Source organism: Pleurodeles waltl, chromosome 1_1 (assembly GCF_031143425.1).
Source record: "Pleurodeles waltl isolate 20211129_DDA chromosome 1_1, aPleWal1.hap1.20221129, whole genome shotgun sequence".
Lineage (NCBI taxonomy): Eukaryota > Metazoa > Chordata > Amphibia > Caudata > Salamandridae > Pleurodeles > Pleurodeles waltl.
In genome coordinates, this window is record NC_090436.1 from 656,276,947 (window position 1) to 656,290,887 (window position 13,941).

Consider the following 13,941-nt stretch of genomic DNA (forward strand, 5'->3'; position numbering starts at 1 on the left):
ATCTAACTAACCATCTCCTACCTCTCCTGAAAACCTGAAACTTATACAATGTTTGGACATCTAAAGACCTGGAGGACTGGGTCAAATCACCTGTTAGAAATGGGGTCTTTGGTTGGCAGTCAGGATACCCCCTGTCCAAGCAAGGACCCTCACTCAAGTCAGGGCAAAGGAGAATCACCTCCAGCTGACCCCCGCTGACCCCCGCTGACCCCCTTGGTAGTTTGGCATGAGCAGGCAGGCTTAACTTCAGAGACCAGGTGTAAAGTATTTGTACCAACACACACTGTAATATAGTAAAAACACCACAAAATGACTCAACACAGGTTTAGAAAAATAGCCAATATTTATCTAAACAAAACAAGACCAAAACGAAAAGTATCTGACATACAAAAGTCAAGTTATGAATTTTTAAAGATTAAACTCAACAATAGCGCTTAGAAACACAAAATGCTTCAGTGAGGTGTTAACACGGCGTTGTGAAGGAGTCTTTCCCAACAACCTAACGCCAATGGCGCTGGGTACAGAGTCAAGGAGACCCCCAGGAACAGCACCTTTGGAAAATGTGAAAATAAGCAGGTGCGGGAAGTCGGGAATCGTGGCGTTGCTGGATCCGAGCCGGTTCTGGTGCTGCGGAGCGAAGGAGTGGAGGCGTCATGAAGAAGCATTGAGTCCTTGCTACTGAGTGGTGGAGGGGAGGCGGTATTGGTGCGAAGCGTTGAATCCACCCACTTCAGGTGGAGTGGGTCACGACATGCTGCGGCAACTATCACAGAGTCATGGACTTCGGCGGGGCTGCAGCGGTGTCAGGCCTGCGAGGATCAGCGCACTCCAGAAAGGACCACGGAGTTGGTTGCAGGCAGCGTTGTGGGATTCGGCAGCGGCGTCGGTCCGGAGTCATCCGAAGTCGGTTTTCTTGGATTTTCACCAGCTGCTCCTCAAGGGCACAGGGACTTGATAGGGCACCACCTGTCAGGGCAGGAGTCTCAGCAGAGAGTCCAGGTGCTGGTAGGGGAAGTCTTTGATGGCCCGAGACTTCAGAACAGGGGGCAAGCTCAGTCCAAGCCCTTGGAGTTTCTTCTCACGCAGGAATATACCACAAAGTCCAGTCTTTGTCCCCTTTTACAGGCAGAAACAGCAACTGCAGAATAGCTCCACAAAGCACAGTCACAGGCAGCACCTCTCCTCAGCTCTTCAGCTCTTTTCCTTGGCAGAGGTTCCTCTTGATTCCAGAAGTGATCTAATTTTCAGGGGTTTTGGGTGCTCCTCTTATACCCCTTTCTGCTTTTGAAGTAGGCCTACTTCAAACGAAAGTCTCTCTTGTTTGTGAGATCCTGCCTTGCCCAGGCCAGGCCCAAGACACACACCAGTGGGTTGGAGACTGCATTGTGTGAGGGCAGGAACAGCCCTTTCTGGTGTGAGTGACCACTCCTCCCCTCCCACCTAGTACAGATGGCTCATCAGAATATGCAGGCTACGCCCCAGCTCTCTTTGTGTCACTGTCTACAGAGAGGTGCAAACAGCCTAACTGTCAAACTGACACAGACAGGGAATCCACAAACAGGCAGAGTCACAGAATGGTTTAAAACAAGAAAATACCTACTTTCTAAAAGTGGCATTTTCAAACACACAATCTAAAAACCAACTTCACAAAAAAATGTATTTTTAAATTGTGAGCTCAGAAACCCCAAACTCCATATTTTTATCTGCCCCCAAAGGGAATCTACACTTTAATAATATTTAAAGGCATCCCCCATGTTAACCTATAAGAGAGATAGGCCTTGCAGCAGTGAAAACCTAATTTGGCAGTATTGCACTGTTAGGACATGTAAAGCACATAAGTACATGTCCCACCTTTAACATACACTGCACCCTGCCCATGGGGCTACCTAGGGCCTACCGTAGGGGTGCCTTACATGTGTAAACGGAGAAGATTTAGGCCTGGCAAGTGGGTACACTTGCCAAGACGAATTAGCAGTTTAAAACTGCACACACAGACACTGCAGTGCAGGCCTGCGCCATGTTTACAGGGCCACTTATGTGGGTGGCACAACCAGTGCTGCAGGCCCACTAGTAGCATTTGATTCACAGGCCTTGAGCACCTCTAGTGCCCTGTACTAGGGACCTACTAGTAAATCAAATATGCCAATCATGCCAAGTCTAAGCAAAACACAAACGCTGTGGGATAGCGTAACTGGATGGACGGAATGCGGAACCAATCAAACATTCACCCCCAGTCACAGATCTGGGTTTAATCCATCCATTATTTTGCTCACCATGCCACCCCAGTTTGAATCCATCAATATGCAAATCAGTCTTGACCCTGTTCCTCATGGGAACAGTCCAGCCCGAATTGCCAGGCCAGGTTCTCCCTCGACCGGAAACAAGCATCCTGGGACCGGTTTCGGGGTTTCACCCCTCATCAGCCAGGCTAGCTTGAATCCAGTGGCACAGTGAGCCCGGGACCCACGTCTGGGCATACCCAGCGCACTTAGGGTGGCAAAAGCAAAGCAAAACACAAACGCTGTGGGATAGCGTAACTGGATGGACGGAATGCAGAACCAATCAAACATTCACCCCCAGTCACAGATCTGGGTTTAATCCATCCATTATTTTGCTCACCATGCCACCCCAGTTTGAACCCAGCCATATGCAAATCAGTCTTGACCCTGTAGTCCAGCCCGAATTGCCAGGCAGGGTTCTCCCTGGACCGGAAACAAGCATCCTGGGACCGGTTTCGGGGTTTCACCCCTCATCAGCCAGGCTAGCTTGAATCCAGTGGCACAGTGAGCCCGGGACCCACGTCTGGGCATACCCGGCGCACTTAGGGTGGCAAAAGCAAAGCAAAACACAAACGCTGTGTGATATCGTAACTGGATGGACGGAATGCGGAACCAATCAAACATTCACCCCCAGTAACAGATCTGGGTTTAATCCATCCATTAGTTTGCTCACCATGCCACCCCAGTTTGAACCCAGCCATATGCAAATCAGTCTTGACCCTGTTCCTCATGGGAACAGTCCAGCCCGAATTGCCAGAATGCCAAGTCTAACACCACCCAAGAATATCCACCCAAGATGTGACCTCTCACTAGGCTAAGATATCAGGTTTCTCTTGCCTGGAGCATCTCCACAGCAGCAAAGTTAATTCAGCTGACTCTCTGTGAGAAGGTATCCTGCCTCATGAATCTCAACGTCTGATAGAACTGCAGTCTTGTCCTGCTGAAGGATTCCAAGCTCCAAAAAAGAGATGAAGTTGGAAATAAATCTTGACCAGGCAGAGGGGCCAAAAATAACAGACTGGCAAAAAGACACCCCTCGGCATGAAATTTGGAGATCTCCTGCTGGTAGCTTTTCCTGCCAAAACCGACGGCTTCAGTGGTGCCTCCCCCAATGCATATCTGACTTTGCGAGGATTTCCTGTTCTGCACTGCTGAGTGGTCTCCACTTATATATTCTAGTCTACTGTGGTCATTGACTATCATTGGCATTTTGCGCTTTTTGTTGTTATTTTTATTTAAAACTTCAAAAAATCATATCTCTGGTTCCCCTCATAAATTTCTGTGATTTGGGTGTCATTTCGTTCATTTTATTTTATTTTATTTTACCAAATTGGAATTGTATAATACTTGTTTTGTGTTTTAACTTTATTTTTACATGCTTTACACATTTTCTTTAAGTAAACCTGTCTGCTTTGTTCCATAACAACAAGAAGTTAAGCTCAGGTTTAAATTATTGAAAGTTTTGGCTTTTACTAACAGGTTTGTGACATTATTACTTGTGGTGGCTACCATGCACTCCAACTAATGATACACTTTCTCACAATATCCACTTTCTAGTTAGGTTCCAAAGAATAATACATTTCCAAATTATTTCCACTTTGGAACCCTGGGGATTGTACATGACAAGATAATTGTTGTTAGAGTTGAATAATCATAAAGTTAAATATTTACATCTAGGAATTTCTCTATATGCTTCTGAATGTTATTTACTCACCTTCTGTATCTGGCAGCTTACAATTGTCTGTTTATGTGTAATAATTTATTTTTTACAAACATAGGCCCAGATTTACAAGAATCTGGCACATCAGTACTGATGTGTCAGATTTCTAGCGCCACCCACTGCCACCTAACCACACCATGGGTGCGACGTATTAAAAATACAGTGCACCATGGCACACGTTAGGCCAATACCATAAAAATGTTTGACTCTATCATGGTGCTTTGCTGAATTAGCATAAAAAATGTTGACGCTAGTGCAGCAATGAGTGCATCCTTTTAACGCTTGCTTAGAGCAGGCGTTAGAAATGATGTAAAAAAAGGCACAATTAAATCCTATAGATTTAATTGCACCATTTTTGCTGGCCTCCTAATGCCAGAATGCCCCCTTGCATACATCATGCCTGGCCAAGGCATAATGTGGCACAAGGGATTGCAAAGTGGTGCAATGCAGGCATTTATCCACTTTGTAAATAAGGCGCAGCGATTTTTGCCTCGTTGAGCCACATTTGCGTAAAAAAAAATTAAGATAATGTGGAACAAGAAGGCACTATGGCCTTGTAAATCTGGCCCGTAGTGTTGAATTCTGGCTAACGAGATGGGTGGTCAGCTCTAAATGTAGCAATATGATCACAGAAACTCATTAGGTATTTATATGCATTTAAAATGTGTAGTCTCTGTTTCCCTCGCTCATCTATTTCTGTCGCAGTGCCCCCTTGGTCTGAAAGTGTACTGTGCTTTTTATGGCAAAACTGCTGTGATGTGTGCTATGAACACGAGGCATTCATTTTTTTGGTAGCCATGCCGTAAAAGACAAAATCATTGTGCATGAAATTACACATCCATCATCAAAGGTCTCCTGCGATTTCAGGTAATGCTAAAGGCAAAGTAAAAGAGAAGTTTGAACCAAGTTTAAGTCCATGAAGTGAAGGTTAAACTGACCAGAATTTTGATTTCTCATAACCACTTTCAAAATCTATTGATTCATAGGGTTTAGTTTCTTTTTTTGGTCTACTATGCAATATGTTCTCTCAGTTTGCACCTTATGCTCTGGAGTCACTTGCCAACAAATTCACTGCTACTATTTCCTTACCTAGCTTGTAGCATTTACTGGTTTAGAATTGGTCACTTCTCCCATTCCTCAGAATGGATCTTATTGACAATCACAATTCACAAAACATTGGATCATGGTGGCAATGATAAAACCTCCTGAACAGCAGTGTGGGATGGGAATATTGAAGCCAGAATATTGGATCACAATACCATAACCAGAATTTCAAGGGACTGTATTTAGTTATAGTTAGGACCTGGTTTCGATATAAGAAGTGTTTTTTGTTTTGACAATAACTTTGGTACCATTTGACAAATCTTCACATATTCACAAATTTTCCATACTAGTTTGTCACTTACTTCGGCTGCTGCTTGCAAAGTTTCGGGTTGATTTATCAAGCAAGGGCGGAGAAAAATGGGGGTCCCAAAGTGCATTTTCCCCATGCAATGGCCCATTGGGATTTGAGACATGACTACAGGATAGACTGCTGAAAGGAACTGCACCAAACTTGGCAGAAAACTAGACCTTGGTCCGGAAATATCTCTTTTTGTAATTTGGTGTAAATCTGTTCAGTAGTTTTGGAGTTAATAAAGAAAAAAGATTTATAGATACGGAGGGCCTATGGATCCAACAGACCTCAGCTCGAGTCCCAAAAAACCACAAAAACACCAAGATGGGGCAGAGTAGGAATACCCTGACCCGCTAGCCCTGGTAGTGGGGCCCAACATGAACCCTGTCTGGGGCCAAAACATTTTTTTAAATTTTGCTGCAAAATTGCGAAGGATCAGTAGCAAAAGAAAAGTGAGGTATCCAGCACTTTCTTTTTTTTTCTGCCCGCCTGGGTGGGTCAGATCAGGGGAGTGATTTATATATTTACTTGGGGGGAGGGTGGCATGCATGACCCACCTCACCAGCCTGATTTTGGCTCAGGGGACTCCATCCCCTGGGGCCTGGCTGATTAGAAATAGGGGTAGAGAGGCACATGGCTCCCTCCCCGGGCCAATTGTGGACCCAGGGACCACCTGCCCCCATTGCCCAGCCATTAAATTAAGTTGGGAAGGGGGCACGTGGCCCACCCTCCAGGGCTCATTTTGGCCCCAGGGACATCAATTCCCTGGGACCCAGCTGTAGTTTACAGAGCGGGAGAGGGCACAAAGCCCCAGGCTAATTTTCACCCAAGGGATCCTATCCCCCAGGGCCCGGCCATGCTAGTATTGGAGAGGGAGGCCATGTGACCCCCTTCCCAAACCAATTTTGTCCCTCGGTACCCCATCCCCCCCAGGAGCAGGCCATCATTTCAAAACCTGTGTTTTTTCTCGGTTGCTGGGAGCAATTTCAAAGCTCTTGCCAAGCAAGAGCAAACAAGAAGCCTGCTCCCAGCTGGTTGGAACTTTAAAAATGCTCCTGCCATCTGGGAGCAGGGAAATAGATCTGAATATTGCTCCAGTTTGCAGGGCCAACATTTGTAACTGCTCACTGCAGGTTGGAGCAATGCTGGCTCCCCTTGACGTGGGGAGCTAACTGGGGCCACCAGGGCCTTAGAGCTCCCCTGTGGCTTCCAACAAGGATATGGTGGGCGCCCTGGGAGGGCACGAGGGCACCCACCCTTTTGGTCAGGCCTCATTGGATGGGGTCCCAGGGGTCGAAATCGGCCCAGAGAGAGGGGCGGTGTGGGCCCCATCTCCCTTTAGTAAATGGCTGGACCCTGGGGGAGGGGACCCCAGGGCCAAAATCAGCCAATCGAGGGGGCCGCATGCTCGCCTCCCCTTATTAACTTTGGTCAGGCCCTGGGCTGCGTGTCCCACTCCCACATTTTAATAAGAGCGGGTGCAGGAGGATGGCTTACAGGGGCTGAAATTAGCTCAGGGAAGGGAGCTACATGCCCCCCTCATAAATATAATGTTATCCCCCAGGTGATGGGTTTCCTGGGGTGAAAATTGGGCCAGGGAGAGGAACGAGGGAGGGGAACACATGCCCCCCCCACATGACTCCTGACTCCGGGGTATGGGGTCCCCAGGGTCAAAAGCAACCCAAGGAGTGGGCCCATGATTTGGCTGCATTTGGTGGGTTGACCACAAGTTACAACATGAAGTGGAGTCGGTTCCAAGCAGGAGGTTAGCTTTAGGGCCTGACCAGGCCCTGTGGCCAACCCCCTCCCATGCACAGCCAAATGCCATGCACAGCGGCGGTTTAATATATGGTGATTGCATATTACTCCAGCTTTTTAAAAAAACTAGAAATTTACTGAAAAAAAAGAAACATCACAGGATGTTATTGTCAGAAAATAGCTTTAAAAACCCATAGAAATTCACTAAAAAAAGGATACAGGGACATTATAGTTAGGTTCATATTTTACACACACACAACCATAGCAATTCAGCAGTTGTAGTTAGAGCTAACTCAAGTAACTATAACTCTAGCCCTGAGGCAACTACAACTTAAGCCCTTGCCATGCACTGCTAATTACCCCACATATTACATCACTCATGACATCTTCTATGACATCCTTGATAATATCACTGCACCATTTGCTGTAAAATGTTTGATGAGAAAACTGTGCATGGGGCATAAATCTGTCTTAGAGGTGTGTGTCACACATGTACGTTGCATGTTTCAAATGTGAGCAAACTTCTTATAAATAAGGCCCTTCATTTTTTACAAACTAAGCACTGAATGGAAGTGGCTAGCACAGCAGCAGTGGAATCATTGTTGATCCATAAACGTTATATGAGAGTGACAATCTACTGTGACAGACAATGAATTTCAAATAATTCCTGGACTGTGAGCGATGGGTTGGTGAGGACAGAGGGGCAGAGCAACAGATAACAAGCATAACAACTGATACCTGCTTTTACTACACATTGTTTAATATTTTACATTCTATTGTCCTCTTTCCTTTACAATATCAATTAATTGGGAAGCTAAAAGGTCTAGCTTTATTGTGGTACTAAATACAAACATCATTTGAGCTTGCCTGGGTTTGCTTGCATTTGTACAGTAAAGTCAGCACTATTGGCGTTGCCAGTGCTTTTATACTGTCCTGCATTCTATTCAACAAGAAGGAGAAATGGCGGGGCATGGTCTGGCTGCGGCTCAAGACGGCCGCTTGAAACGGGAGCTCCACTCACCAGTGGGCCCGAACGGCGGAGAGCGGCACCCATGGGTAAAGAGGGTGCACAACCGCAACTGGAGCCGTTCCCAATCTTCGGACAGCAGAATGGTGCCGCAGGAGGGCCACTAGTACAGCGGATCCTGCTTAACTGTCGCCACAAGAGAGCGAGGCCTAGAGAGAAGGGTGCCATGGCACCAATGCCTGTGGTCTGCACGAGCATCTGCCTCTACGGTGCCGATGCTTTGCTCCTCCCACCCTCCCCTCCACTGCCATTGAAGCCTGCATACACACACTCAACCTGTGGCCTAGGAGAACAGAGAATGAAAGGGGCCCGCCCCTGCGACACTGCCTGACCGCTCATGAGGCCTGACTACAGCCCTTGACCTCATCTACTGGATCAGGGGCCAGGAACATGCCTCACCACACCACTGCTATAGCTCCAGATTCCAGCACATAGTCACACCCATTACCAGGAACCCCGCAAAGGGGGATTGACTGAGTTGGTCCCAGGCACTGTGGCAGAGGCTGGCCCCTGTGCGACGGGGACCACACACCGGAGTCCCTGGTCTCGCTAAGAGATGCCCTCAGGAAAAATGCACAAGCCCCCCAATAAATCCACACGACAACTTCTATTCTCCAAAGTGATACAACAACCTCCCACCATGGCTGCGCCAGGAGGAACCCCACCACCAGATCACATGACAGCCCCATCCAATATGGCACAGGGCCCAACTGTTAGAAATGGGGTATTTAGTTGGCAGTCAGGTTACCTAATGTCGCAGCAAGGACCCTCACTCTAGTCAGGGTAAGTCACACGCAATCCAAATCATCCTGTGCCCACCCTCTGGTAGCTTGGCACTGAGCAGTCAGGCTTAACTTAGAAGGCAATGTGTAAAGTATTTGTGCAATAACACAGTATAACACCACAAAAATACACCACACAGTGTTTAGAAAAATATATAATATTTATCCGGTTAAATGCAGGTCAAAAAGATTAAGATTCAATAAGTACAGGTTGAAATATCACTTAGAAACTGATATAAAGAGTCCCTAGTTCTTAAAAAGCAGCAAATGTCTCTTGCAAGCACAAAGTACCTGGTTTTCATTCAAATTCTCTGCAAGGGACCGCAGAGGAGGAGTTGCATGGAAAACGGAGAGGTGTGTGTCAATTTTTCTGTCGCACACAGATGATGTGTCGTTGAGTTTTCACGCAGGGCAGGCTTTGCGTCGATTGCAGGCGCGTAGACTGGGATCCTCTTTGGGTTGCGGGGTTTTCGGATGCCCCGGGGACGGTGCGTTGAAATCCTGGGTGTGCAGGACGAAATCAAAAGGGCTGCATTGATCTGGTGTGTGATGCTTGGAAATTTCTGCTGCACGGCAGGCACTGCGTCTTCTCACAGGAAGTTGAGCTGCGTTGTTCCGGTTTGGCTTTGTGTCGATCCAGTGGGCCATGTGTTGAATTTCCAGTCGTAACTCTGGTGCTGCGTCATTCTCCTCTTCGGGAAGTCGGGCTGCGTTGATCAGGTTCGCAATGCAGTGATTTTCTCACTGCGATGCAGGCTGTGCATAGTTTCTTGCAGGTTGTGCATCGATTTTCTCCGCACAAGGAGTTCTTTTGCAGAAATGAAGTCTTTTTGGTCCTGAGACTTCAGGGAACAGGAGGCAAGCTCTATCCAAGCCCTTGGAGAGCACTTCTGAGCAGAGCCAGAGGATAGCAAGGCAGCAGTGCAACAGCAGGGCAGCAGTCCTTTGCAGAAAAGCCACACACAATCCAAATCATCCTGTGCCCACCCTCTGGTAGCTTGGCACTGAGCAGTCAGGCTTAACTTAGAAGGCAATGTGTAAAGTATTTGTGCAATAACACAGTATAACACCACAAAAATACACCACACAGTGTTTAGAAAAATATATAATATTTATCCGGTTACATGCAGGTCAAAAAGATTAAGATTCAATAAGTACAGGTTGAAATATCACTTAGAAACTGATATAAAGAGTCCCTAGTTCTTAAAAAGCAGCAAATGTCTCTTGCAAGCACAAAGTACCTGGTTTTCATTCAAATTCTCTGCAAGGGACCGCAGAGGAGGAGTTGCATGGAAAACGGAGAGGTGTGTGTCCATTTTTCTGACGCACACAGATGATGTGTCGTTGAGTTTTCACGCAGGGCAGGCTTTACGTCGATTGCAGGCGCGTAGACTGGGATCCTCTTTGGGTTGTGGGGTTTTCGGATGCCCCGGGGACGGTGCGTTGAAATCCTGGGTGTGCAGGACGAAATCAAAAGGGCTGCATTGATCTGGTGGGTGATGCTTGGAAATTTCTGCTGCACGGCAGGCGCTGCGTCTTCTCACAGGAAGTTGAGCTGCGTTGTTCCGGTTTGGCTTTGTGTCGATCCAGTGGGCCATGTGTTGAATTTCCAGTCGTAACTCTGGTGCTGCGTCATTCTCCTCTTCGGGAAGTCGGGCTGCGTTGATCAGGTTCGCAATGCAGTGATTTTCTCACCGCGATGCAGGCTGTGCATAGTTTCTTGCAGGTTGTGCATCGATTTTCTCCGCACAAGGATTTCTTTTGCAGAAATGAAGTCTTTTTGGTCCTGAGACTTCAGGGAACAGGAGGCAAGCTCTATCCAAGCCTTTGGAGAGCACTTCTGAGCAGAGCCAGAGGATAGCAAGGCAGCAGTGCAACAGCAGGGCAGCATTCCTTTGCAGAAAAGCCACACACAATCCAAATCATCCTGTGCCCACCCTCTGGTAGCTTGGCACTGAGCAGTCAGGCTTAACTTAGAAGGCAATGTGTAAAGTATTTGTGCAATAACACAGTATAACACCACAAAAATACACCACACAGTGTTTAGAAAAATATATAATATTTATCCGGTTAAATGCAGGTCAAAAAGATTACGATTCAATAAGTACAGGTTGAAATATCACTTAGAAACTGATATAAAGAGTCCCTAGTTCTTAAAAAGCAGCAAATGTCTCTTGCAAGCACAAAGTACCTGGTTTTCATTCAAATTCTCTGCAAGGGACCGCAGAGGAGGAGTTGCATGGAAAACGGAGAGGTGTGTGTCAATTTTTCTGACGTACACAGATGATGTGTCGTTGAGTTTTCACGCAGGGCAGGCTTTGCGTCGATTGCAGGCGCGTAGACTGGGATCCTCTTTGGGTTGCGGGGTTTTCGGATGCCCCGGGGACAGTGCGTTGAAATCCTGGGTGTGCAGGACGAAATCAAAAGGGCTGCATTGATCTGGTGGGTGATGCTTGGAAATTTCTGCTGCATGGCAGGCGCTGCGTCTTCTCACAGGAAGTTGAGCTGCGTTGTTCCGGTTTGACTTTGTGTCGATCCAGTGGGCCGTGTGTTGAATTTCCAGTCGTAACTCTGGTGCTGCGTCATTCTCCTCTTCGGGAAGTCGGGCTGCGTTGATCAGGTTCGCAATGCAGTGATTTTCTCACCGCGATGCAGGCTGTGCATAGTTTCTTGCAGGTTGTGCATCGATTTTCTCCGCACAAGGAGTTCTTTTGCAGAAATGAAGTCTTTTTGGTCCTGAGACTTCAGGGAACAGGAGGCAAGCTCTATCCAAGCCCTTGGAGAGCACTTCTGAGCAGAGCCAGAGGATAGCAAGGCAGCAGTGCAACAGCAGGGCAGCAGTCCTTTACAGAAAAGTAGTCAGGTGAGTCATTTGGGCAGCCAGGCAGTTCCTCTTGGCAGGTTGCAGGTTCTGGTTCAGGGTTTCTTCTCCAGTGGTATCTTGTCCGGAAGTGTCTGAGTTGGTAGGGTCAGAGACCCTGTTTAAATACCCAAATGTGCTTTTGAAGTGGGGGAGACTTCAAAGAGTGGCTTACAAGTGCACCAGGTCCCCTTTCAGTCCCATCCTGTCTGTCAGGTTCCCAGTAGGGGGTGTGGCAGTCCTTTATGTGAGGGCAGGCTACTGTACTTTGGCATGTAAGTGCCAGGCCCTCCACCCTCCCAGGGAGACCCATTCAATATGCAGATGTGTGCAAGTGTGACTGAGCATCCAGTGTTTGGGGTTTGTCTGAGTGGAATGCACAAGGGAGCTGTCAACTAACCCAGCCAGACGTGGATTGTAAGGCACAGAAGGATTTAAGTGCTGAGTAATGCCCAGTTTCTAAAAGTGGCATTTCTAAAATAGTAATATAAAATCCAACCACACCAGTCAGCAGGATTTTGTATTATCATTCTGGCCATATTAAATATAATCTTATTACTCCTTTCAGATCAGAATCTACCACTCAAAGAGTATATGAGGGTAGCCCTAATATTAGCCTATGAAAGGTGCAGGCCTCAAAGCAGTGTATAAACAAATTTAGGAGTTTTACACTACCAGGACATATAAACTGCATAGGTACATGTCCTGCATTTTATCTACACAGCACCCTGCCCTATGGGTTACCTAGGGCCTACCTTAGGGGTGACTTATATGTAGAAAAGGGGGAGTTTGAGGCTTGGCAATTACTTTTAAATGCCAAGTGGAAGTGGCAGTGAAACTGCACACACAGGCCTTGCAATGGCAGGCATGAGGCATGGTTAAGAGGCTACTTATGTGGGTGGCACAATCAGTGCTGCAGGCCCAATAGTAGGAGTTAATCTACAGGCCCTGGGCACATGTAGTGCACTTTACTGGGGGTCTTACAACTAGATTAAATAAGCCAATTGGGTATGAACCAATGTCACCATGTTTTAAGGGAGAGAGCATATGCACTTTAGCACTGGATAGCAGTGGTAAAGTGTGCATAGTCCTAAGACCAGCAAAAACAGTGTCCAAAAAGTGGAGGCAGGCAGGCACAAAATAGGGGTGACCACCCTAAGGCTGTCAGGTCTAACACCAACTATGGAATGAGCCCTGCAAGAAATAGTGACGGTGAGCCGCAGATTAGAGGGAATGGATGCTAACATCTCTGCCCTAGTGGCTGAGACTAAAACCATACAACAGGACATTGCGGAATTCCAGCAAAGAGTCCAGGGGCTAGAACAGCGGATCGCATCAATGGAGGACTGCCTCAATGTAATACCAGACTGTTGCCAGGAAATTCTCTTCTTACGCAGTAAAGTAAAAGACTTAGAGGATAGGAGCCAAAAGAACAACGTCCATTTTTCAGCTTTCCAGAGGAAAATGGGGGACACGAACATCGCAACGTTTCTTTGCCAGGCCTTTCCGTAGATCACAGGACTCACGTTCGACCCTCCTTTGGAGTTGAACGAACATACCGTATGGGCTCGCAGCACCCCCATTGGGTGGCGAGGCCCCGTCCCATCATTGCCTGCTTAGTGAGACACGAACAGGTACGCCAGCTCCTTACTGCAGCTCGCTACCATGGCCCATACAGTCACAAGGGACACGAGATACGCACGACAGTGGACTGCTCCAAAGAAACCAATGAGAGACGGAAAACATTCCTATCCCTCCGCCCGCAGCTCCACCAGTTAGACATAAAGGGGGTCATTCTGACCCTGGCGGTCACCGACCACCAGGGCCAACGACCGCGGAAGCACCGCCTACAGGCTGGCGGTGCTTCCTGGGCCATTCTGACCGTGGCGGTAAAGCCGCGGTCAGAAAAGGGGAACCGGCGGTTTCCCGCCGATTTTCCCCTGGCCCAGGGAATCCTCCAGCACCGCCATGGGGATTCCAACCCCCTTCCCGCCATCCCGTTCCTGGCGGTTGTTACCGCCAGGAACAGGATGGCGGGAACGGGTGTTGTGGGGCCCCTGGGGGCCCCTGCACTGCCCATGCCACTGGCATGGGCAGTGCAGGGGCCCCCTAACAGGGC